Below are 27,284 nucleotides of genomic sequence, written 5' to 3'. Positions count from 1 at the left end.
GTTATATTTATATGTGTTGGGCTTATGATCCATGTTGGACCAAGTTTATGTATGGATACATAAAGAGTTGGGCCACATGAACCATGGATCATAAAACGCATGGGTATGGATTTGGGTTATACCCATGACCCTTGGAACCCACCACATATAAATATGTGTTCCATTGCCCAAAATCGCCACTTATGTATACTTGTATGTACTTGGAGTTCATGGAGGTTTTTGGGTGCATGGAATTCTCTCTCAAGTTCCACCTTTGTTAATGATGTGTTGTGACTTCATTTGAGGCTTCCACACTATTGGGGCTAAGCTCTTAAGGCCAAATACATCATGTGTTCAAGCTACATAAAAGGTACGTTACCCTAACTAGTATCGTGTATGGTATATGTCAATTGCATGCTAGTTATAGGCTTAATACCTTGGAAACATCATTGCATGTATAATTAGTGAAAACATAGATCCAAGGTATTTAGGGTTGTATGTGCACCATAGGATGCTATAATATGCAAAACCCATCAGATAGAGAGTTTGTGGTTAACCAATACGTTAATGTGAGATCGTAAATAAGAATGAGATTGTCACACGGGTTTGCATGGCTATTCACATCTTGTTTGTGATCATCGGCATCTCAGTCACAAATCGAAGAGCATAATATAAGATTAAACATGCCATTGAAAATTTCAATGAATCTCGAAAGATCTAGGAATTTCATATTAGATTGAAATTGGTAAAGTGCTTTGCATACCTAAAACAGATTCGCAATTAGATTACGACATCCCTCTTCTTAATTTCAAATTTTATTTATGGATCCTAGACTTGAATATTAATTTGGGATAAAAAATTAAGGAATAATCAACTAACTAAAATCTTATCTCTTATTTAGATGTTTGGAAATGGTGATCTTCCTCCTCGTCCTCCTCCTTCCACTCATAACTTCACTCTTTTGTCGATCCTCTCAAAAGACAAGCTTAATGGTGCAAAGTGTCACACCCCAAAACCGGATCGGCGGAAACGTTCGGGGGTGGAGGACGTCATGTTTAGTATCACAAGATATGCATTATAGTAAGCAAGTAATGAACAACCATTTCATTAGAAAGAAAGTGTTTACAATGTGTGTGTTCACAAAACATAGAAATCATCAGCAAATAACAAAACAAGACTTGAAGCTATTATGCTCCATCTTCCGAATTCCCAGCACGAGTACCTGTCTACTAGGCTCCTGAGAATAGAAGTTATTTGGAAGAGTTGATTAACAATTAAGCTGGTGAGTTCATAAGATTTTAGTGATGTAAGTAAGTTGTAGAAAGTTGTTGTGAAATGTGGTTGAAAATGTAGTTGTAAAATGTATTAAGTTGTAAGTTCTGTTTAGAAAAGTTCGTCTGTTCCTCTAGAAAATCCTATATTTCCTACTTTGATGAAAGATACATAAAAATGATTCTACAATCCTTTCTATGAGTACTAAATGGATACAAGTTATATAAAACTCAGAGTAAACAAACAATCGATTGTGCGCATCTGCCCTAAACCCACAACCAAACAAGGAACAGGAAGTAAGGCGGATAGCACACATCCCATTGTTTGTTAGATCATTGTTGTATATAACCCTGGCGTATTCACTTGTTACTCATGGAGTTAATTGTAATAGTTCCTTTATATTTAATGAAAAGATTCTTTAAGAAAACCCTTATTTCTTATAATAAAATGGTGACCACAGTGATTACTTCTATAATCACTTAGTTTATACTGGCTATATATGATCTAATATCGAATAGATAGTTAATTGGGTGAATCTGTCCTAAGCCCACAACCAAACAAGGAACAGAAAGTAAGGCGGAAAGCACACATCCAACTACCTGTTGGGTATTAATGATATATAACCATGATGTATAAACTAAGGTATTATAGAGTCAATCACCTAAAGTCCTTTAAGTTTATACTGGTTTAATAAAATGGATTAAACCCTTTACTGGAAATTTTCTAGTTTTGAATACCAAAAGTTCTGATTTGGAAAGTATGTTTTGTACTAGAAAACTGTGCATTGACTTTGTGTCCTATGACTTGACCTATACTTGGTACCCTTATGATGACTTAATGTATACTGAACATATATATATATATATATATATATATATATATATATATATATATATCTAAAATCGAATAGATAATAGATTGGGTGAATCCGTTCCAAGCCCACAACCAAACAAGGAACAGGAAGTGAAGCGGAGAACACACATCTTATTATCTGTCGGATCCTATTGTTATATATATATCCTTTGATGTATACATTAAGGAATCATAAGGTTAGCAATATGGTCCCTTTCTACTGAATGTACTAGACTCGACTGTTCTGTTTGTCGTTTGTAAAATGTAAGTTTTCCCTAGTTTATAACTATCTTAACTCGAAAATAGTTTGCATTTGACTTTCAAGTGGTACTGTCACTTTATGAAAGTAATGGTAAATGTAAGTACACAGTTGTCGTTTGAAATGACGTACGGATGTACTGATGACCTTAAAACATGATTGTTTTATACTGGTCATAATGTGAAGGCTAGTACCCCTACTATACGCTCTCCCTGTCTAGAGATTAAGGGAACCAAATGCGACCTCTGCAATCAATTGCAAGCCGTGTAATACACATTAAAGTTATATGATCATGTATACCCAATATAACTATCACCTTTTGTTTAGAACAATGAGTTAGTGATTCATTGGTATAATTAGATCTTGTAGTAGTTCCATGCTATAGCAACTTAATATGTTTGTTCTGTTTCTCATATAGTATGTTCGTTCTGTTATCGTGTATTGTATCTAGTATGAAATGAATCTCTAAACTATACCCATTATAGTTTACTAATGTTTTACTTGAACTGTTATTGAAAAGGCTCATTTATCTACTAAGTTATGCTTATACTTAAAAATGGAGTTTTGTTAAACTATGAAGTAACATAACTTTAAAAGAGTTTTTGAAATGTTTTGATCACTTATAGAAGACATAAGCAATGTATATATAACAAACATTTACACAATTATCATTGTGTTCAACCTGTATTCCCCCCTTTAAAAGCATTTAAAACAGTTAAAAGATTCATTACGGTGTATGAACTCACCTGATGTGGGTGATTCAACGAATACGCGTGTAAGGATGAGAAGTTCCACGAATGAAGTCCCGAGACACAAAAAGTCCTAAATGACATATATTCGCATATACTGACATAAATATAGTGTTTATAGGCAACTATATGAAAGGAAACACCTTCCGGGACTAGGAAACACTTTGACAAAGTGTTGGAATCACTTGTGATTCATCAAAGGAAAGTGGAATGGTAATACCATGAGTTTAATACCATGGGTTTATGGCCAAAGGGAGTTTACGGCCGTAAACTCATGGTCAAACATGCATAAGTGTTTGTTTGAAGGCTAGGGAAGCTTGAGGGACTTTTGCTCTACACAAGGATGAGAAAGACCAACTCAATGGAGGCTTTTGATGAGTTTACAGCCCAAAGGAGTTTACAGTCGTAAACTCATGGTCATTATGCATTTGAGAGTAGTTTAAAGTCCTATTTCCATCAAGGAAGGGTTCTAGGTCACAAGCTTTGCATCTAGGAGGGTTTATGGCCAAAATGGCACCCTTAAAGGGGTTTACGGCCATGGGAGATGGCTTGGCCGTAAACTCCTTTTGTTCTTGTGTTTTTGATGTTTTCAAGGCTCTAAGCATGATTCCTAACTAGATATCAAGTGTAGGGAAGAGTACTTACGATATAGAGGCTTGAAATGGTTGATTTTGGCCAAGAACACTAGTGTGTGTTCTTGGTGTTCTTAATGTTTCTTGAAGATCTAAGAAAAGATGATTTCTATGGATGAAATCAATGGATGAAGCTAGTTAAGAAGGTGTATCATCTAATCAAAGGATAGAATACTTACATATATGAAGATCTTGGATGAAAAGTTGGATGATACTTGAGAGGATTTGAAGAAAATCGGCCAAGGAAAGAAAGAATGAGAAAAATGGCCAAGTTTTATATATGTAGAGGTGAGTTTACGGCCTTCTTGAGTTTAAGGCCGTAAATTCTTGGTAACATGGCCGTAAACACCTCTTGATGGAGTTTAAGGTTTGCATGCTATACTGTGGTTCTAGCAGGTACTTCCTAACACTCATTCCTTGAGTGTATCGGGCTTAAAACTCCTTAGAATGATCTTTAACCAGGCTAGAACTCATTACCAATGAGTCTGACACTCAGTTGAGTTGACTGACTTAGCTTTTAAAACAAAAAATTTGCGGGTTGTCACACAAAGTACATGGAGTAGATGCGAAATTTGAAGATGACATTGCGATATGAGAACAAAGAGTGTATTCTTGAGAATCTTGTTCCAGAAATTGATAAAGAAATTGCTACTCATGAGGAATTGGCATATTACAACCAACACATTTATGCCACCACCAAGGTTGCTTGCATTATGATTGCATCCATGACACCTGATCTTCAAAAGTCCTATGAGGACTACTTGCCTTATGAAATGAACTTTTCTCTTGCTCAAATGTTCCATAAGAAAGCGAGGCAAGAGCATTATGAAGTTGTTAAGGCCCTGATGGCATGCAAATTGAACTAAGGGGAATTTGTGTGTGCTCATGTGTAGAAAATGTAGAGACATGTAGTGAGATTGGAGAAGATCAATGTGAGCTTCGACAAGGAGATAGACATTGACATGGTTCTTAACTCCTTGCCCAATAGTTATGATCAGTTCATTTCGACATATCATTTGAAATATACTGAGACCACATTGATTGAGCTTCATAATCTCTTACAAAGTGTTGAAGCTGGAATGAAGAAGTATCGTTCAAACAGTTCTGCAAGTGCCCCAATCATGGCTATCCATCAAGCCAAGGGGAAGAAAATAAATGAATATTCATAACCCAAGTGGAAAGTCAAAGGCCACATTATAGAGTTCAGTGGGTCAAAGGAAAATGTCAAATTGGACACTCCTCCTGTTGGTGACCTGAAAGAAGTTGTGTGTTTTAATTATGGACAAAAGGAATATTGGAAGAGAACTTGCCCCAAGTACCTACAAGAAGTGAGAGAAGCATAGGGCAAAGTGTCGGGCTCCACATTTGGTATGTACTATATTGAGATCAATAACACTAATGTTTCAAACTCTTAGATCCTTGATATGGGATGTGGTTTCCACATATTTTCTGATATGCAGGGACTAAGGGAACATATCGAATTCCCTAATAATGTGTGCAAGCTTTAGAGGTCTATCTATGGACTTAAATAAGCATCTCATATCTGGAATCTTTGTTTCCATGAAAATGTTAAAGAGTTTGGATTTTGTAGAAGTGAGGATGAGTCTTGTGTGTATGTCAAAGATAATGGGAGTGTAGTAACCTTTATAGTTTTGTATGTTGATGACATACTCATTTTCTTTTTAATTTTAGATCCTAGGGTTTCCTAGGGTTTGGATGTGACACATTAGAGACTTCCACATTATTGGAGCTAGCATTCCAAAGAAAGGGTTCTTTAAAGTCTGTTTCTATATTCGATTATAGCAAATGGTATGTTACCTAAAATTTGAGTGTAACATACACGTTCAGTTATCGTGTTATGTAATTTTAAAAGTGAATAATATTATGAAATATTATATGAAATCTGAGTATTGAGTTCTAACAGATGGTTTTTACTAGAAATGAAGTAAACTATGTTTAGAATCAATCGGAAAATATTGGAAGTCTTATGAGATTCCAATCAAAACACAAATATCGAAATTTAACGAAAATATAAAATTTGAAATAAGTAAAATTTTATTATTGAAAGTTGTAAATAATCTCGTTAGAAACATGTAGGCGAAAACCTTATCGAAATATGAGTTATAACGAAGAAGTTATGACTAATCGAAGATCCGCGACAGAACCGACACGGCGCCGAATGACGTAAAAAGTGAGTTTTTGATGAACTACTTTTTAGTCTTAGTGATCTAAATGAAAGTCGTAGTATTAGTACAAATCTGACTTCGTATGAGGAAGTTATGATTTTTCTAAGTTTCGGAATAGCAGTAGACAGCTAAAAACTCGAAATAAAGATCGAGTGATTTTTAGCAGACTCAAACTAAACGAGAATCGAAGGTCTCGTAAATATTAGTACAATGATAAAAGGACAGACGAAAACGGACATCGGAAGAAGAAGTTATGAATTTTTAACGGATTTTCCTGTCCAGGTCTGTTAAAAATAATAATATTAAAAATAAAGTCAAAAATTAGCCGACGAAGTCTAAACGAAAGTTGTAGAATATATTTTCACCTACGCGTGCATATAAAGAACGTCAAAAACGGAGCCCGTATGCGAAAGTTATGGATTTTAGAAGTTCGGGGCACAATTTCCGAGAATTTTGGCATGGATAAGATCGGCCTCCTCACCTCGCTCCGAGCATGCCGTGTGTTCAAGTCGTGGAGGCGTCCGATGCGATCCACATCGCTCTCCCCTGCGAGCCGCTCCGTGTCCAAAGCGTTGGACCAATCCGAGACCGCCACCTGCCCCCTCCCCCGTGTCGACCTGCGAAGCGAGCCACCTGAGGCCTCGCATGCAAGCCATGTGCTTGCTTCTCATTGCTTCGGATCCGAGGCTCTCCCCTATAAATAGTAGTTGCGAGATCTCCCGGCTAGATTTAGAAATTTGGCATTTTTCACCCCAAATTTCATATTTTTGCTATTTCAACTTCCCCCGAAGCCCCGATATCATTTTTAACACCTGAAATACGCCTGAAAGTGTCCGAAGACCCCGAAATATTTATCTTTTTAGTTTTGAAGCTCAACCCTCACAGGGCCCGGTTTTCAAGAAAACTCCCGGTTTTCATTGAAGAAAGTCAATTATAGTAACGAAGTGCTGCCCAAATTACTATTTTAACCCCCGGTTATTTCACGGTGAGTTCAATATACAGGAATATTTGTATGTTATGTGTTATATGTGTTATGTGATTTTCAGTGTTATTATTCCGGGTTATTTTCCCATGTTATTTTTATTCGCTATTTTAATAGCAAAGTAATACCTTTGACCATATGATCAGTGAAAGGACTTAGATTCACATTGGTACTGGTATGTAGCCTCTGTCCATGTAGAGCATGTCTCCGTAAGAGAATGACTTCTATTCTATGGCATTGGCAGAAGGTTAGACAGGGCTATAAGCCTGAAATCTACCGAAATGTTTAAATCAGAAAGTGTATGTCTTCTGTGCCATTTGGGCCAAAGCTTTATTGATGTATATCAAGTATGGAAATTGTTATGTCTAATTGATTGTATATCTTTGAATCAAATCATTGATTGATATGGAAAGTTTGTCACATGATTCACATATGCCTTTGTTATTCCTTGTTCCTCTTTGCTTCTGCCATATTGAAGTAGATATATATATATATATATATATATATATATATATATATATATATATGGCATAAAGTTATATTGTATCTATTATTGAACTCACTAAGCGTCACCGCTTACCCCTCTCAGTGTTTAACAATTGCAGGTAATAAGCAACCAGTATAGTTATATACTGACAGAAGATTTTGAATAGCTTGAACTATTGTATTTAGTAATCACGTATATATAAAAGCTTAAATATCCTGGGTATTTATGTAATATACCAAAACTTAGTCGGTTTGTATCCAGTCTTACGTAATCAAATTATCAATGTAAAATATTGTTTTTTTATGAATATGCATGTAGCATGTTTTGGAGTAACAATTGTCAAGTATGAAAGTTTGGGTCTTTCAGAAATACGAAAATTTTGGAAGTGATTCTTTCAATCATGGTATCAGAGCAGTAGTTTAAGTGAACTAAATTCCACGGATTAGTATTTAGACTAAAACCGTCAGAAGTTCAATATATGAACGGATTCATTTGGAGTATATGGATGCAAACCATAGGAAAGATTTAAGTGGGGTATTGGGTAGTGATAAACCCTAGTATTCTAAAATATTAATTAGTTTAAGTGAACTAGGAATTTGGAGAAATTATAGACTTAAACATGAATTGCTAAGTAATGATGATACAATGTGTATCTGGTATATTTTAGGTTAAATACCTAAATGGACACAAGCACTAGAATATTAAGAGGAGATATGCCTTATATTCTAATATGTGCTGAATGATAAATAAATATAGCATGCCTTAGGTTGCTTACCTATATTGCTATTACTTGAGAAAGTTTAAGGTCTGTTACGGACCATAGTATGGAAGAGGAAATTTTATGTATTCAAGATTTAAAAATTTATGTATTAGAACTAATATGAAACTTTTCGAAGTGATAAAAAAACTTATGATAGTTGACATCGATAATTTTATAGATAAACGATCGAGGGATATCGTAAAATAATACTTATCAAGTGATATCGTAAATAGTGTATTAATACTTATAGAGTGGTGTTGTACATTCAAACTATGTTTAGTGAAATAATAACACCGTTGGAAGAATGTTGTGTATTCGAAGTACATTCGAACGAGATGAATGTTTTGGCATAACCAATGAAGTTGTTCCACCGCTGTCCAGATTGAAGCAATAATTGCTTATAGAGTAGGAAGAACCGAAGATGGTGATCAATACTTCGGCAATATCGAAATTGATGTTGTGCAAGATTTAGAAGAATTAAATGAAGATCAAAGGAAAGGCTAATGAAGTTTTCAGACTCAATAGGCCAAGATTTTGTCAAAACATTATGATGTAGTATGCAGTTCGAGTAGTAACCCTATACAGGATGCTCAGACTTAGTATTTAATAATACTGAGTGACGATTGACTTCTATCACATCCTTATGGAGGTTCCATTGTGTGTTAAGCCGACTTTAACATACAGAATTAGGATGGTGAAATAGGTTATTTGGTTGTGAAAAGGCTAAGTAACTTACTTGTCTAAGTAAGGTAGAATGCTTAGTTGAAGAAGCAATACACCTATAGTATTGTATGAGAAGAGATGTTGTAGTTAGGAATGACATAGAATCAAGTTGAAGCTAGTAGAACATTCTGAGATGCAGCTATAATGCGGATTTCCTAGGATAGACTCCTATGAAGTAGACTGAAAAGATACACTCATGAGAAGAAGACTTACTCATATACATAAATGAACAAATGTGCATGGTGACTTGCATGAATTAGAAGATGATGCGGATGGTTAAAGACCGTTCGTCTCCACGATACTAGAGTAAATTGTGACATAGTGTGTCTTGCAGAGTAGACACAACCCGAGAAAGAATTTATATGAAGAATTTGGAAGTGAAATTCCTATCGACCTAGGAAAAGTATTAGTATATGCTAGATCGAGCATATGCGTAAAAAGAATTCTAGAAGATGAATTTAAGAAATCCAAGATATGTTTGATAGAAACATGAAATCCCTAGTTGATTCTAAGAGAAATTGTTGTATGTACTTGTTTGAACACACTTAGGTGTGAAAAGTTGCTTTGTGAAAACTTTTGAATGGTGACTTGGGAACTGCGAGACAATACTTGGGACGAGTATGAGTATGTGAGAATAGTAGTAGAGGCCTATACTACTGGAAGCACAGGACTCACACTTGGATCAGGGAAAGTCACAAGGTTACCAAGAAGCTAATAATTGATTCCGTTCTTGTTCAAGTATGTCATTACCTTTGTTTCGGTGATGACTAAGAAGATGATTTTAGTTCAGACCTTAGTGGTCATAAAGAATCGAGTCTGATTAATATAAATCTGCGAAGTGAGTTGATTGGTTCAGAGAACCATGTTTTGTGTACCGACGAAACTTTAGTCGGAAGATTGAAGAAGAAGATGGTCGAGGTAGTCGATAGAAATATAACGATCTTCATTAAAGGATTGAGCAACCATTAGCTAGATATGTTACTTGCTATGCATGTGGTGTTACTGGCCACAAGAAACGTTTCTGCCCTACTCTTACTAGTCAAATGGCGGGGAGTCAAGTTTCCGTTCAACAACCAAAGAGTACTCCAACTAAAAAGGAGGAGGTGCTAAAAGCTAAAGACTGTGTATTCCAGATTACCATAGAAGAGGCACGCAATAACCTGAATATTGTGACTGGTACATTTCTCGTCAAATCTAGACCTGTTCACATCTTATTTGATTCCAATGCCTCAGATTCTTTTGTGTCTCGAGAATTCGAATATTCTTTTCAAATTGCTTGTTACGCATTTATCCAATCATTTCATATAGATAACATAGGAAATATATCATTACTTGTTGATAAAGTCTATAGAGATAGTGTCATAGGAATTGAAGGTTATAATCTTCTTGCTAACCTAATTCCTATCTCCTTGCCTAACTTTGATATTATTCACGGCATGGATTGGTTGTCAAAGAACCGCGCAAAATTCTCGTGCTACGAAAAGATAGTACTCATCCCTATCGAAAGGGAAGATCCTATTTATGTCTACAGTGAAAATAATAATTTCTTTCTTAAAAACTCGTAAATTTATATCGAAGGGATATTCTACTTATCCGGCTTATACAGTTGATATCTCAAAAGAGGGGAAGAAAACTGTAATTGATGTTCCCGTCATTAGGTAAAATACCCTGATGTTTTCCCCGACGAATTGCCTGAACTACCCCCGGATAGGCAAGTAGAATTCCGAATTGATCTTATACCTAATGCTGCTCCAATTGCCAAAGACTGCTATATAGAATAATAACATTTGGATAATTATCGACCGGCTGACTAAGAGTGCATATTTTCTCGCCATACGTGAAACGGCTCCAATGGAGAAATACGCACAAGTTTACTTAGATGAAGTTGTGGCGAGACATGGTGTGCCACTAAAGATTATTTCTGATCGTGATATTCGTTTCACTTCTCACTTTTGGGCGAGTATCTAACGTGAATTGGGATCTCGAGTTGCCCTCAACACAACTTATCATCCCCAGACAGATGGTTAGAAGAAGAGAACAATCCAAACATTAGAAAATATACTGAAGATATATGAAGCACTATATGGGCGTAAATGTCATACTCCATTATGTTGGCGTGATGTAGGACAGAAAGTCCTTAGTGGCCTTGAAATGATTCAAGACACCACTGATAAGATTCAAATTGTATGAGAAAGAATGAAAGCGGCCCAGGATCGACAGAGGTCCTATGTAGAAAAGAGGAGACGACCCATAGAAATTCCGGGTGGGTGATTTTGTAATACTGAAGGTATTCCAATCGAAAGGTATTATGCGATTTGGGAAGAAAGAACGATTTGTAAGCAAGCATACCACTTAGAATTGCCTGAAGATTTGACAGATATTCATGATGTGTTTCATGTAAGCTATCTGTGTAAATGTTTAAACATATATGATGAAACAGTTCCGTTATCCGAAGTGAAACTGGATAATAAAATAAGAATGAGATAAGAGCGAAATATCCTCATTTGTCTAAATCGTTGTGATTTCGGGGACGAAATCCTCAAAAGGGGGAGGCATTTGTAACATACGCGTTCAGTTATCGTGTTATGTAATTTTAAAAGTGAATAATATTATGAAATATTATATGAAATCTGAGTATTGAGTTCTAACAGATGGTTTTTACTAGAAATGAAGTAAACTATGTTTAGAATCAATCGGAAAATATTGGAAGTCTTATGAGATTCCAATCAAAACACAAATATCGAAATTTAACGAAAATATAAAATTTGAAATAAGTAAAATTTTATTATTGAAAGTTGTAAATAATCTCGTTAGAAACATGTAGGCGAAAACCTCATCGAAATCCGAGTTATAACGAAGAAGTTATGACCAATCGAACATCCGCGACAGAACCGGCACGGCGCCGAATGACGTAAAAAGTGATTTTTTGATAAACTACTTTTTATCCTTAGTGATCTAAATGAAAGTCGTAGTATTCGTTAAACCGAGAATTTTCATAAAAAGAACGTCCAAATCTGACTTCGTATGAGGAAGTTATGATTTTTCTAAATTTCGGAATAGCAGTAGACAACTAAAAACTCAAAATAAAAATCGAATGATTTTTAGCCAACACAACCTAAACGAGAAGTGAAGGTCTCGTAAATATTAGTACAATGATAAAAGGACAGACGAAAACGGACATCGGATGAAGAAGTTATGAATTTTTAACGGATTTTCCTGTCCCGGTCTGTTAAAAATAATAATATTAAAAATAAAGTCAAAAATTAGCCGACGAAGTCTAAACGAAAGTTGTAGAATATATTTTCATCTACGCGTGCATATAAACAACGTCAAAAACGGTGCCCGTATGCGAAAGTTATGGATTTTAGAAGTTCGGGGCACAATTTCCGAGAATTTTGGCATGGATAAGATCGGCCTCCTCACCTAGCTCCGAGCATGCCGTGTGTTCAAGTCGTGGAGGCGTCCGATGCGATCCACGTCGCTCTCCCCTGCGAGCCGCTCCATGTCCAAAGCGTTGGACCAATCCGAGACCGCCACCTGCCCCCTCCCTCGTGTCGACCTGCGAAGCGAGCCACCTGGGGCCACGCATGCGAGCCATGTGTTTGCTTCTCATTGCTTCGGATCCGAGGCTCTCCCCTATAAATAATAGTTGCGAGATATCCCGGCTAGATTTAGAAATTTGGCATTTTTCACCCCTAATTTCATAGTTTTGCTATTTCAACTTCCCCTGAAGCCCCGATATCATTTTTAACACCTGAAATACGCCCGGAAGTGTCCGAAGACCCCGAAATATTTATCTTTTCGGTTTTGAAGCTCAACCCTCGCAGGGCCCGATTTTCAAGAAAACTCCCGGTTTTCATTGAAGAAAGTCAATTATAGTAACGAAGTGCTGCCCAAATTACTATTTTAACCCCCGGTTATTTCACGGTGAGTTCAATATATAGGAACAATTGTATGTTATGTGTTATATGTGCTATGTGCTTTTCAGTGTTATTATTCCGGGTTATTTTCCCGTGTTATTTTTATTTGCTATTTTAATAGCAAAGTAATACCTTTGACCATGTGATCAGTGAAAGGACTTAGATTCACATTGGTACTGGTATGTAGCCTCTGGCCATGTAGAGCATGTCTCCGTAAGAGAATGACTTCTATTCTATGGCATTGGCAGAAGGTTAGACAGAGCTATAAGCCTGAAATCTACCGAAATGTTTAAATCAGAAAGTGTATGTCTTCTGTGCCATTTGGGCCAAAGCTTTATTGATGTATATCAAGTATGGAAATTATTATGTCTCATTGATTGTATATCTTTGAATCAAATCATTGATTGATATGGAAAGTTTATCACATGATTCACATATGCCTTTGTTGTTCCTTGTTCCTCTTTGCTTCTGCCATATTGAAGTATATATATATATATATATATATATATATATATATATATATATATATGGCATAACGTTATATTGTATCTATTATTGAACTCACTAAGCATCACCGCTTACCCCTCTCAGTGTTTAACAATTGCAGGTAATAAGCAACCAGTATAGTTATATACTGATAGAAGATTTTGAATAGCTTGAACTATTGTATTTAGTAATCACGTATGTATAAAAACTTAAATATCCTGGGTAGTTATGTAATATACCAAAACTTAGTCGGTTTGTATCCAGTCTTATGTAATCAAATTATCAATGTAAAATATTGTTTTTTTTATGAATATGCATGTAGCATGTTTTGGAGTAACAATTGTCAAGTATGAAAGTTTGGGTCTTTCAGAAATACTAAAGTTTAGGAAGGGATTCTTTCATTGAGTTTTTTCAATTTTATCATAGGTTATTTAGTTTTTCTAATTATGTTGCTATTGTGAGAAAAGCCATAAATTTCTAGGTTGCATGTGCCCATAATTGTTTATGTGAAATTCCGCTATGCGAATCATGTTTGATTAAGTTTAATTTGTAACCTAGAAAACCCATAAAAAAGGTACCTCAAGTGCTTTTCCATGCAAACTTTTGTTAAATACTGGAGATGCACCAAGAACATCCAAGATACTATAGTATGCATGCCAAAACCATAGATTTTGTGACACCACTGTCTTTAGAATCACCATATGGTATACATGACCACCACATGTGTATTGACCTCGTCATGCATTCGAATAATCTTCACATTCCCAATGCATACAATCAATGCTTCCAATCATTCCTAGAAAACCATGTTTATCGCTATGTGCCACATATAGTTGCTCAATATCACTTCTCAACGGATGTCACAAATATATGCCACCATAAAGCTATATCATATATTCAAAAAATAAATATGTATATTCTCCTGATGATCTCTCTAACATCTTCACATATTTATTTATTGCATCTGCCATAATGTCATAATGTTAATGCCGAAGTGTCTTGGTACACTTTTGTATCGTAGTAAACCCCCGTCTACTTATACCAAACAATCTCAATTGAAAGATCTCATAATTATCTTTCAAATCATTAGCTATACACATAAATAAATTTCTACTTAAATTGCTATGGTATAAAAATTCTACACTAAAATACAAAATTAAATTTAATGAGACGCCATAAAAGTGTTTACTTATCTTGGAAATTGACCAAAAATTAATTTAACTAATAGTTTGATTTTTTAGACATTATTGTTATTAGAAATTATATAAATAAAAGTAAATTTATACAATTATATTATTTACAAGAAATGGAGGAAAACACTTATTTGTATTCCTATCGAATAAAAATGTATCTAAAAAAGGAACGACATTCCTTGAAAATGATTTAACACATTCCTACTAAGGCCATATGGTATGCTTTTCACGGACCAATCCGATTGATATGACATACATGCCATGTTCGTGTACATCACCCTAGTGCCACGTGCTTCGTTGTGACTACGAAGGAAAGGCACGACCAATAGAAAGCAAGTTGTCTTTCTTCCTCTCTCATCCAGGGGTGTAAACGAGATGAGACAGCTCACGAGAAACTCGAGCCCGAATCGGAAAATACTCGAAATCGACTCGACTTTAATCGAGTCGAGCTCAAGCTCGAGCTACTCGAGTACATTATCGAGTCGAAATCAAGTAGAAAAATACATGGATTATAAAGCTCGCGAGCTTTATCGAGTATTTATAAAATTACCTTTTTACCCTTTATATATTTTTAAATTACTAAAATATTTCAACACTTTTAGCTTTTAGGTACCGGTTAAAGAGTAAGGACTTAAGTTGCATTTCAAAACTTTTGAGAATATTTTTTTTGGTATCTTGGATGTATGTAAAATGCAATGAAATAGATGGTTGATGCAATATTGACATTAGATGGTTTATTGTGAATTTTTTGTTAGTTTAAACAATGTAAAAGCATGTGGAATGCTTTTAATTTTTTATGATTTTAACATTTTTTTAAAAATATTTTTTAATTTCAGTTGAGCCGACTCAAGCTCGCGAGCCGAGCTCGATAGTATTGAGTGTTTCACGAGTGGAGTCTGAGCTTCAAATATAGGCTTGAGGCAAGTTTGAGTTGATCTTCGAGCTTGAGTATTTTAGGCGAGTCAAGCTTCGAGCTTTGCACTACTCGACTCGACTCGTTTACACCCATACTCTCATCTGTCTCTCTTCCACTTTCTTCTTTCTCTCTTCTACGATCAAGGCTAAGTGGAGAGTACTTCATGGCCTTCTACTTCTTTGAGGTGGTGGTGGTTTTAGCTGAGCTGCAGGAAGAAGCCCTCGTACTTGGTATGGGTTGTATACCCTATGGGTTAAGCAAACATGATTTTCTTTATTCAATGATAATGCTTCCTTCCATTTGATTTTTACTTGGTAGATACAAAAAACAATTTATGAATGTAACTAAATTTGAATCTCAATTAATCTTTGGTCACTAGTTCTATATATCTTGGAAGCTTACAATTTCAAAAACCCTTCCCTATATATATATATATATATATATATATATATATATATATATATATATATATATATATATATATATATATATATATATATATATATATATATATATAGAGAGAGAGAGAGAGAGAGATAGAGACAAGTGTGTTCAAATGAGAACAATTCTAGGTAACTAATTTGTTTTCTTTCTCACTATGCATAAGGCTAAGGGGAGTGGGGATGTTAAGCCCACTCGCTACGCTCGTTAGCGAGCCATGAACACCGCCCCCTAGCGCTCGCTACCGGGGTCGCTATCCGATCGCCGTTACAATTTTGGCGAGAAGAGAGAGAAGGTGAGGGTGGAAGCTGATTGGTGGAGACGGTCCCCTTCTTCTTCATCGTAGATTGCAGGTCCGAAGTTCTCATCTCGTTCTTCGTTTTCGCTCTGTCGCCCAAGGAACATAGTTGGGTACGACAACTTCACGATCCCACCTAATGGCAAAATCGATTGTTGGAATGTGTTTTCACCGATCGGAATTGGTCCAATTCGTGATTTGGGAATGCCGTTGTGCGGAATTGGAACGCCGATTTTCTACCCTGTTACCATCGTTTTGTCCAACTTATTTCAAACAATTAATTTACTGGGTAAAGTATGGCTATATACATGGCTTAATTTTATTGTTTAGCAAACAATCTTAATTTCAAGTTTTTAATGTTCCTGTTTTTGTTTTTCTTTACTATTCTTGTTTTGGTACCTTTTAGTTTCTGGAAATTTGTTTGGAAGTTAGTGTGTTACAATTTGATTTGAAGTTTTAGTTGCTGGAATGTTACAATTTAAGTTGAAGTGTTGGAAGTTAGTGTGTTACAATCTTATTCAACTTAGTGTTCTTTCACTCTTCAATGTTCAGGTTAGTTTTTTTTGCACATAAGTTAATTTTGTCATTGATAAAACTGAAAGTTGGATTAATTTAGTATGATTTTGGAATCGTGATTGGATCCAACTTTTTGATCTTTAACTTTCTGCAGCTTGCTCTCACCCTTCTTTATATTGCTGGTGGTGTTTTTGTGAGTAATTGGATTCTTTCATGTTCTTTTGTTATAGTTTGACAGTTTTACCCTTGTGTTATAGTTGGAGATTTTTAATGTTTTGATTATGGTTCATTTGATTAGTATGGAATGGAATCAATATTAGAATGAAATCAAGAATAGAATGTAATTTAATAGATTGTAACATCAAGATTAGAACATGAATGGAATAGAATGTAATTGAACCAAATAAAAAAAAAACAGAATCGACTCAAACAAACACATTACAGGTTGAATTTTTGCCCAAATCAAACAAACATAACCAAATTAAACAAACACAAGAAAAATAACCAAAAGATAATTACTTTATGTGATATTAAGTAAATCAAAAAATGTTTGTGTAATATTAAAAAAATGTTTGTCTATTAAAATAAAGTAATTAAATTAAATTAGAAAAAGAAAGAAAAAATGGAGTGCGAGAACCACTCCCTACCAAATGTTAAGATTAGATGCTAAATGGAGAAAAATGAGGTGTCACTCAAAAAACTGACATGACAAGTTGTTAAGAGTGTTACCACTCCCCTTAGTCTAAATAGCTAGCATATGTATTTGTTTTCTATCTCGCTATGCATGAGTAGCTAGCATAGGTAGCTGTAGGAGAAGGCCTTAACACGTCCAGAAAGGGTTAGCGGCACAGCTTGTTGCCCGTTTGCCTTCAATAGATATGTATTGAACTATATTAGTGTTTATAAAAAATTTTATTTAAAAAAATACATTTAAAATGGGTTAGTCAATGGACAAATGTTTACTTAATATCGATGATTATAAAAAAAATACATATTTTAACATACGATTTGACTACTATATTGAGAATATGTATTTTATAATAATTTTTTCAAACTTTCTAACTTACGTTCATCAAGATATAAGAAAAAAGAGTACGATTTGTAAGAGAAAAAGAAAATGACTTAACCCCTCTTAATCAATTTAATTTGATAAATAGTGATTTGTCAGTCTCTCTGTCTCCTATCAGTAAAACGTGTTTCTTTTAGAAGGTTTTCATAATAATTTATTGGTTAGAACTTTACATTTTTTTGAATGACACATATTTCAATTAACTTTTTGTTTTACAATATTCAAATCCTTCAATCTTATCATTAATTTTTTATTATAGACGTAATAACTTCTTCATAGATTGTGTTTATATTAAAAACTTAGACCACATAAAATTCATTTATTTTGCTTATCCTAACTATTTACTCATGAAGTTATCTATATTTTTTTATTCAAAGATAGTATCATAATTCAAAGTTGCTTTTAAAAAGGTTATATATATATATATATATATATATATATATATATATATATATATATATATATATATATATATATATACCATAATGCACAGAGAAGGCCCAGCGGTACCATATAGTTATGCCAAAATACAGTCATAGGATTATTTACAATAACAAATAATTTGATTTGAAACGTTAATGTATACCGAGTCAATGACAAACAGCCCTAACAACGCCAAACTTCGGCTAAAAAAGCGGGCAACATCACGACTAATGGTAAAACATTTCAAATTAAATTACATGTTATCAACCTAGACTTTTGTATTTCAAATAACTATATGATACCGAAGGTTTCTACCAGATTAGTAAAGCCATAATTCCATGAGATTACTTAACACTTAAAAGGGTTTAGCCTATCATTAGGCTAGTACAAACAATAATAAAGTATAAGTAATGAAAACTTACAAGAATTAGGGGAAACACAATCAACGCAAGATGGATGCACCAGTAATACTTTAAAACTTATTTTATTGCTTCAGAATATTTTTACAAGAGAGAGAGTAAGCAAAGGATAGGAAGAACTCTTCCAAGATACCAAATATGTAAACATAATAGCCTATATATATAGGCCCGGACTTCAAACAAAGATTAAAAACTACAAAATGTTACAGAATAATAATTGAGTGCACTATCGAGTGCATTGTGACAACTGGCTGATAAGATGCCTCTATTATTGTTGTTTTACAAAAGCAAATAACAGGTGTAGGAATTTTCACCGTAAACTTATTAAGTTTTTGTCTTCTTCTTTTGTAGCTTTTCCAATATTATATCTTCAATAGTGGCAAAAGCATCTTCGACCGTAAATTCATCCATAATGTCATTGTTATCATCAATTGGCTGAGATTCGCCTGCAAGACAATTATCATCATTGCCTGTAGATAACATGGAGCTGTCTGACGATTGTTTATTGATGTTTTGAAGCAGATCTTCTTTCATTTGACGGAAATAGGTCTTGATAATTTCATCTTTTGATGGCGAGGAATTTCCCTGTGCTTTGATGGAGTTCAATGCTTTTTCATAAGGATTAAAACTGATGGATTGTTCCTTATGGGATAAAAATTCTTTTTGGGATTTATATTTTGAAATTGCTTGATTGATATTATCAATCGTTTGTTTAGAATTTATCTCATTTGAGACCGGATCTTTTTGCAACATCTTTGCCCAAAATTTTGTAAGGTATGACCTTTGTAAAGATGGGAACTGATTGGGACTATAATCCACTTCTGGGATCCATTTCCAGATCCAGGGAATTGAAAATTCTATGAAAAAATGGAGAGTAGGTATTACTTCTCTTCCCCCATTGGAATGTTCAAGAGCTTCCTTATATTTAGGAGCTACATGTAACCATTCAACATATAAAGATTTGAATGGTTCAGGTAGAATTTGAACACTTGGACCATATGATGTCCACCATTGTGTAAACCAATTTGGCAACTTTTGTTTATAAACTTGGTCACATATTTTGAAAAACCAAGAATGCTTCTTTTTTGGATTTTCATAAAGAAAAGCTTTATAAAAGCTATCGATATAATCCCAGAAATTGTATTTTATTAAGATTTTTTGTTCAGGGTGGAGAAATTCTCTTTCCCTGAGAGTGCTTAAACCCCATTCTTCTACAGATATAATCCTCTTGAATATTACTTTGCTAAAGTTATAAACTTTTTTATCTCCTGTAGAGGAGAAATGTGAAATTTCACATGTACCTGTAGAAATTAGTATATTCTCGTAATAATTTCGTGATTTATAAGAACATGCTGCGTATGACGCAGTATCCAGATATCTGGAAAATAAATTCCATGGATCATCATTATCCTTAAAATATAGCATGATATCCTTTTCCTCCAAAAGAATTATTAAATCTTTGTGTGGGGTTAAAATATATTCTGAGGAATCATCATTGTCTTCCTCTGAAACTATTTTTGAGAAAGAAGGATTATTATCCTTCTGTTGCTTTAAGAATTGTTGGAAAGCCGAGTATAGCGGATCTCCAGGTTTCGGCATATTGGATGATGATGGTTGAGAAACAATATTTTCAGCCATTAATAAATTTTTTCCCTGTTGAATAAGAGGATATGATCCTCTTCCTCTGCCACCTCTATTAGGGTAGCCACCTCTTCCCTTATTGGGGATCATTCTGCAAAATTCAATTAAAAAGTAGTATAAGTTTATTCTTCAAAAACCTAAGATGAGCTCTTAGGCCTATAAGTCTGAATCTTAATAAACTAATTCGCTTAGTATGGCGAATACTATCAAGGATATTTGTGTCTGTTGTTGGCATATTATCCAATAAGTTGGTTAATTCAACTTCAGTTTCTTTAATTGAGTTTCTCGTATTAGAAACATCATTTGATAATTGTCTTAAATGCATATTGCTCATTTAAAAATTCTCTAGTTAGAAAATCAGGAAGACTATTATCTTCACCTTTTCTATATATTATTGTAAAATCAAATGGTGCTAAATGAGCTTGCCATCTGGCAAACATCTGTTTAGACACATCATGTTTAAAATCTTTATTAAACATAAATTTTGCTGCTTGACAATCAGTAATTACAGTAAATTGTTGATTGTAAAGATCATCTTGAAATTTTAAAACACATTTTACTATTGCTAGGATTTCCTTGGCAGTAGTAGCATAATTCTTTTGAGACTCAGACCATTTTCCTGAATAAAATCTAACTAAATATACTTCTTGTTTATTACTTGGATTAATTTGTTTTAAGACCCCTCCATAACCTATATTGGAGGCATCGGTTTCAACAATTTTTTCCCAATTTGGATTTGCTAAAGACAAACAAGGTAACAATTTTACCTTTTCTTTTATTCTTTGGACTGCTTGAGTATGAAGATCAGTCCATGGGACAGGTTTCGTTTTTAGTCTATCATATAAGATAGCTGTATCTTTAACTAAATCTTTATAAAAAGAAGATATATAATTTAAACTTCCTAAAAATCTTTGTAATTGAGTTTTATCAATAATTTTGTCAGGAAATTTAGAAGCAAACTCTATACTTCTATTTATTGGAATTATATGTCCTTTTTCTATATTATGGCCAAGAAATCTGATTTTGGATTGACATAAAACCATTTTGGGTTGGGATATAACCAAACCATTTTTTTTCTATAATTTGTTGAAAAAGATTTAAATGTGTAAAATGATCTTCAATGGTTTTAGAAAAAACTAAAATATCATCGATATAAACTATCATGCAATTGCTATGAGGATAAAAAATATCATTCATAATATTCTGAAATTCAGAAGGTGCATTTTTTAAACCAAATGGCATAACATTCCATTCATATTGACCAAAAGGAACATTAAAAGCAGTCTTATATCGATCATTTTCATCAATTTGAATTTGCCAATATCCTGATTTTAAATCAAATTTTGAAAATATGATTGCAGTATTTAATCTATCTATTAAATCTTTTTTATTTGGAATTGGATACCTAATCCACTTTAAAACTTTATTTAAAGGCTTATAATTTATTACTAGTCTAGGAATTCCTCTTTCTTGTTCTGAATGTTTATTAACATAAAAAGCAGTGCAAGACCAAGCTGATTTAGAAGGTCTAATTAAATTTTTGCTTAGTAAAGAAGATATTTCTTTTTTACAAAGATCCAAATAGTCGTGATTCATTTGACAAGGACGAGCCTTGGTTGGAATATTTCTTTCATCAAAATTGTCTTCATATGGAAGAGGAATTATATGTTTCTTTCTTTCCCAAAAGGCATTAGGATGATCAGAACATATTTTTAAAATAAATTTATTTCTTAACTTATTAATTTTTTCTTGTAACTTTAGATTTTGTAATTTTTCATCTATGTTTATTATTAAAATTTCTTCTTTTAAAAAATTTATTTGTTTCGTTTTCAAATCTATAAGATCTATCCAACGAGTAAAAGGCTTTGTAATAAATTCAAAAAATACTTCATAATTTTGAAAATTGCCTAGGATTCCCTTTTCATTAACTCCAAACGGCAATATTTTTTGTAAAAATGGAGTGCCTAAAATGATTTCATTGTGGGACATATTCTTAATTATTGTAAAGTTTAGTGGAATACAAACTTTATTATTACAAATCTTTGCATTAGACAATTTATAATTGATATCCAATTTTTCTCCACTGACTGTGCGAATCACATGGGTGGATTTTTCAAAATATTTGACAGGAATTAAGCCTTCATGTATACAGTTTATATCTGCCCCGCTGTCAACAAGAGCAATAAATTCTTTTCGATAATATTCTCCAATTATTAATTTTATTTTGACATACCATTTTTGGGATGTAACTAATTCCATAGCACTTAAGAATTCATTCGACTCATTATTTGAAGTTGATGTTTTATTATTATGAGATTCTTTTTCAAGAGTAATGACTCTATTTTCTAACTTATTATGATTGTTTTTTAGAAAAATAATTTCATTTTTTAAATTATTGATTTCTTGTGTGTAATCCATGATGGTAGTATTTAATGAAATATTATTTTTCATTTTTAATCTTTGATCTATCTCTTTCATAGAATAAATTGGTTCATTAACCTGAGTATTTCTTTGATTATTTATTATTTGATCAATGATTTGTGATCTTAATTCGGAATCATCTATATTTTTTAAAATAGATAAAATATCTTTATCTAAAACGTTTATTTGTAAATTATCCTGAAATTGTGATTGAATATTATATATTTCATCATCACATGAGCAATTATTTTTATCTATACAAAAGCAATTATTTTCTTCTTCTTCATTAGAACTACTTGATGTATAAATTTCTTCGTCAGACTTTATATTATTTATTTCATCATCAGATGAGGATTCTTCCGAGTTATTTAAAAGAATTTCTTTTAATTTCTCTTTCATATTATCATCTAGATTTAAGTTATTAATCTTTTTATTTATTTTACATTTATTGGCAAAATGACCAATTCGACCACATTTATAACAAGTTGGTGGATTATCTTTCTTCTTTTTATTATGTTTTTCTTTTCTAAAAGACTTTCTTTTAGATCTATATTGTTTTTGGTTTTCACTATATTTTTTAAATTTTTTAGGGATATATTCCCTTTTTGATCTCTTTTTATTTTTTAAAGTATCAATACCAAATTGTTCACAAAAATGGCCTAATTGTTGTCTCTCGGTGAGGCGTTGTTTTTTTATCTGTTGATTCAATTTTATTTCATTACACAAGGCTAGACCTTCTTGTGTACATATTCCGATAAGTTTTCCATATGAATAATTTTCATAAGGAATTTGAGGATGATTTCCCTGTAGTTGTTTCCTAACCCTTTCAGCAAAAAGGTTTGGAAGACTATCAATAAATTTTTGTTTCCAATAACTAGAATTACAATCATCTAATTCTAATACTCTGCTCATAAAAGTATCTTTATACTATCTAAATGAAGTTAAGGTTTTACATTTCATACCATTTAGTAAAGTTCTAGTATTACCAGAATTATTTGACCATTTACTCGAAAAATGTTCAATTATACTTAAAAGGAGTGTATAAACTACATCTTGAACTATTGTTTGTGCAGAAGTTGAAGTGTCATCTTCATTTTTAATTTGATTAGTAACTATTTTGGTAGCATTATAAATTTGAATCTTATCTGATTCGTGTAAATAATTATCCCACCAGCCTTTTAATTGGCCAGTAAAACCTGCTATTATCATTTGAGCAACTGTTAAATCAGTATTTCCTAATTGTTTTGCACTAGTAGCATATAAAGTCATTCTTTGAGTTAACAAATATATTTGTCTCTCTGTAAAACCATCTAAATTCCATTCATAGACGTTTTTACCATTGTAACTATTATCTTGAATAAACTCTTGTTCTTCAAATAAAACATCTTGAGGAGTGGGTCTATTATAATAATATTTAGATTGGACGGGTTTTCTAGCAAATTTACCATCATAACTCTCATATTTTATTTTATTAATACGTTTATCTTGTTCGGATTCAGACTCAGAATTATAATCTGATTCTTTAATTCTGTTTAAAGTATTTACACTTAAATTTTCAGGTTTTTTTAATTTTTCTAAAATTTGATCTAGTTTTGTTTCATTTTTAAATTTAAAATCTTTTATTTCCGGAGGAGGTTGGAAAGTTGCTATTATTTTTTCTTTATTCGGCTTTGTTTTCTCCATTTGAGATTGTTCGATAATTTTATATATACTTTCTACCTTTTCTTCTATAGAAAGAATTTTTTCTCCAAGAATTATAGAATATAAATTTGTAAAATTATTTTGTTGTATTAATTGGTTAATATGTTCTACGGTTACCTGTAAAGTATTACTTTCAACTAATTTTTTATAAGCCGAGAACTTTAAACTTATATTTTCCCTGGAAATTTGAAAACTTTGTTGTGGTGGAAAAATCGATTTTTGTATATTTCCATTTGTAAGAGTATATTCTCTTTCTATCATGTTTAAATAATTAATTATATACTTATGAAAAAACCATGGAACAAAATATATAATTTTGTTATTTTTTGATAAATAAGAATAAAACTCATCTTGTATAATTGTTAATTCTTCTTTTGAAAATTCTTGGAATAACCAAGTTTTAAAAGGCTTCCATTTTTCTGTATTAAATTCATTATAAATTATTGATCTTGCCGGTGATCCCGGACTAAAATTTATTATTTCTTCTCTATCCATTAAATTGGAAAATTCATTTCTGAGGCAGTAGGATCCTCTTCATAGACACCCTGGACTATATTTTCTTTTATATTTAATTGATTTATTTTCTTGTCTAATTGAGACGTAGAACATCGGGAAGGAGTTTCTACCTTATATTCTAAAGGTGATATATGAGAATATAGTGATCTAGTTGATCTACATCTTCTTAATAGAGGTATTTCTCCATCATCATTATCGAATTCTATTTGAATTCTTCCTTCCGATGTTTGTATAATTTCTGTAATTTTATTATTTATTTTTGGTTGAGGAGGAACCGCTCCCTCCAAGACCCAATTTTTTGGGAAATCTATTTCATCCCACTTAATAGCTTTTCTAGTAGTTATCTTAGACATATCAAAATTACTTTCTATTAAAATAGTTTCATTATTAGGTTTGTTAGTTTTTTTACACCTAGGGTTCATTGTTTTTAAAGGCCTGTAGTATATTCTATAGCATATACATATTAATTCAGATCCTGGCATATAATTGTATCCATTTGTTTTAACATTTAAAGTTAAAGCATCTAATATATTAACATCAGATAATGATAACTGTAAATTAGGATAAACATTAAAATATACTGGACCATTGGTCAGAATGGACTGTATTATTCCCATTAAAGATTGTTTCCAATTCATATTACGACCATCACGTAATACAGCTAAAAAACTTTCTGGTAAACCTTGTAAAGTTAAAGGTTTAAAAGCAATTTGCACTAATCCTATATGAAGATAATTATGAGTATATTGATATCTATGAATATCTTCATATGTTAATAATTTAACAACCATATCATCTTGATTCATTGTTAAATTTTCTTCAGTTGTTTTAACTGATCGTATAAAACCTAATTCTTCAAAAGTACCTAGCTCATATAAAGCTTTTGGTTGTATTCTAGGAATTGTCCATTTGTTTAACAAATCTAATTGTTTTGGTATTTCATATTCTTCATTTATTTGATTTTTAACATTATTTCTATTATTCCTTTTGAACATGTGAAAATTCATTTGGAAAATAAGTGTTAAATAATCTTATGAAACACATGGCTCTGATACCATAATGCACAGAGAAGGCCCAGGGGTACCATATAGTTATGCCAAAATACAGTCATAGGATTATTTACAATAACAAATAATTTGATTTGAAACGTTAATGTATACCGAGTCAATGACAAACAGCCCTAACAACGCCAAACTTCGGCTAAAAAAGCGGGCAACATCACGACTAATGGTAAAACATTTCAAATTAAATTACATGTTATCAACCTAGACTTTTGTATTTCAAATAACTATATGATACCGAAGGTTTCTACCAGATTAGTAAAGCCATAATTCCATGATATTACTTAACACTTAAAAGGGTTTAGCCTATCATTAGGCTAGTACAAACAATAATAAAGTATAAGTAATGAAAACTTACAAGAATTAGGGGAAACACAATCAACGCAAGATGGATGCACCAGTAATACTTTAAAACTTATTTTATTGCTTCAGAATATTTTTACAAGAGAGAAAGTAAGCAAAGTTGAATAATCCTATGACTGTATTTTGGCATAACTATATGGTACCCCTGGGCCTTCTCTGTGCATTATGGTATCAGAGCCATGTGTTTCATAAGATTATTTAACACTTATTTTCCAAATGAATTTTCACATGTTCAAAAGGAATAATAGAAATAATGTTAAAAATCAAATAAATGAAGAATATGAAATACCAAAACAATTAGATTATTTAACACTTATTTTCCAAATGAATTTTCACATGTTCAAAAGGAATAATAGAAATAATGTTAAAAATCAAATAAATGAAGAATATGAAATACCAAAACAATTAGATTTGTTAAACAAATGGACAATTCCTAGAATACAACCAAAAGCTTTATATGAGCTAGGTACTTTTGAAGAATTAGGTTTTATACGATCAGTTAAAACAACTGAAGAAAATTTAACAATGAATCAAGATGATATGGTTGTTAAATTATTAACATATGAAGATATTCATAGATATCAATATACTCATAATTATCTTCATATAGGATTAGTGCAAATTGCTTTTAAACCTTTAACTTTACAAGGTTTACCAGAAAGTTTTTTAGCTGTATTACGTGATGGTCGTAATATGAATTGGAAACAATCTTTAATGGGAATAATACAGTCCAGTCTGACCAATGGTCCAGTATATTTTAATGTTTATCCTAATTTACAGTTATCATTATCTGATGTTAATATATTAGATGCTTTAACTTTAAATGTTAAAACAAATGGATACAATTATATGCCAGGATCTGAATTAATATGTATATGCTATAGAATATACTACAGGCCTTTAAAAACAATGAACCCTAGGTGTAAAAAAACTAACAAACCTAATAATGAAACTATTTTAATAGAAAGTAATTTTGATATGTCTAAGATAACTACTAGAAAAGCTATTAAGTGGGATGA

Source organism: Lactuca virosa, chromosome 6 (genome assembly GCF_052849685.1).
Source record: "Lactuca virosa cultivar CGN04683 chromosome 6, Lactuca_virosa_CGN04683_v6, whole genome shotgun sequence".
In the NCBI taxonomy this organism is placed as follows: Eukaryota; Viridiplantae; Streptophyta; class Magnoliopsida; order Asterales; family Asteraceae; genus Lactuca; species Lactuca virosa.
This window is presented reverse-complemented; position numbering follows the sequence as displayed.